Source organism: Solanum tuberosum, unplaced genomic scaffold, assembly GCF_000226075.1.
Source record: "Solanum tuberosum cultivar DM 1-3 516 R44 unplaced genomic scaffold, SolTub_3.0 scf00305, whole genome shotgun sequence".
NCBI lineage: Eukaryota > Viridiplantae > Streptophyta > Magnoliopsida > Solanales > Solanaceae > Solanum > Solanum tuberosum.
Genome location: NW_006239229.1, coordinates 361,953 through 363,667, shown reverse-complemented (window position 1 = coordinate 363,667; position 1,715 = coordinate 361,953).

Below are 1,715 nucleotides of genomic sequence, written 5' to 3'. Positions count from 1 at the left end.
CTCTCAACTTGGAAATGTATGCATCAACTGTTGAATTTATGTCATAGCAAGTTTGTACAACATTATAGTCATTCATAAACAATTTGTCTAAGGGGTCATGCTTGACTTGTTAGTGCCAAAGCCAAGAGGAATAGTGAATGCATAAATCATCACCCCATTTGAATCTCTTAAAATGCCTCATCCCCCCTATGTTGCCTGGATTGTTTAAGGCGCTACCATCGGTGTTGAGCTTGAGGATATTGTGTGGAGGTGTCATCCATTTTACTTCTCTGATGTGAACATCCTGCCAGCACTCCTCAACTAGTTTAATCAAATTAGTCCAGTTGTTAGGCCATTGTAAATAGGGGTAGGCGGAATTGAGAATGAGATTGATGTCTTTGGAAATTAAAAATTGAACTCTTGCAATACTAGACTTCTTATCACCATATTTATCCGAGCATCTATTCTTCCACAAGTTTCAACATAATGATAGGGAGGGAGTATGTTTTGTGAACCTCATTTTTAGCTTCCAATCCTCACCACTGCAACAGGTGATTTTTCAGAGGCAATTGCCTGTGCACAGTATCAAATAGCAGTGAAAAAAATTCCCAGATGTGTTTTGCAAAGTTCCCATTGATGATGGTTTTAATCTAAGCTTAAATGTACTATAAGTTGGCTAAAAATGTATAGCACATTTAACTAAGCTAAAAGGTTATGTATGTTTCTGCCTTTTCCTTCCATTATAATTTTATTCCTAATCTTTAATGTTTTCTCTTTATCTTTATTTGAAAAATATGAAGAAATATTACGGAAAAAAACAACCTCTCAATCTGATATTGATCAATGTGAAGCATACTATCAAGCTGGCAGGGGAGAAAAGAGCGAAGAATATACGGTCTTGAATCTGAAGCAAGAACTTACTACGGGCAGAATCTTTGTGCCTCGTCATTTGTAGAACCTTCAGTTTCTCAATCAACATCAACTAGAAATATGGATGTGTTTGTAAAGCAAATGATTTCTGCCCTTACTAATCATTTTCTTCCGATTATGAAGGAGCGGGTACAACACTACAAAAAACCCCTGAATTGCCAACAAAATTATCGGTTGGTAAATTGATTAAATTGGTTAGCAAATGAATTTTCCAACTGAATACCAACTAATGTTAATCCGTTGCTAAAAAGCTTGTCACTAATTTTTACCAACCCATTTCAGTTAGTTGGTAAAATTACCGACTAAAATTCAGTTGGTAAACACATAAACAACTTGTTGGCAATTGTTGAAATGTCGCCTTCGAATTTTCGTTGGTAAATTCACCAACCAATTTTCGGTTGGAATATTGTTGGTAAGTTTACTAACGAAGAGCAAAAGAGTTAGTAAATTTGGTTCTTCATTATTCAATTTTGTTAGTAATATGTTGGCAAATATACTAAAATAAAATAAAATGTTGTTACTATTCCGTTAGCAATTATATAACATATAACAACTTGGTTGGTAAGTTCGATAGTAATTCACTAAAATGCATTGGTAATCGATTAGCAATTTCAGTTAAGAAAAAAAGTGCGTTGGTATTTTGTTAGTAAATTACCAACGAATTTTAAATCTGTAAGTAAGTATGACTATCTACTTTTGTAACTTACGTTACTAATTGGTTAGTATTTTAGAAACACGAATTGTCTGTCTTTTTGAAAAGTATAAATTGTGCGATAACAATAGTTGATGAATGTAGGTTCTCTTAA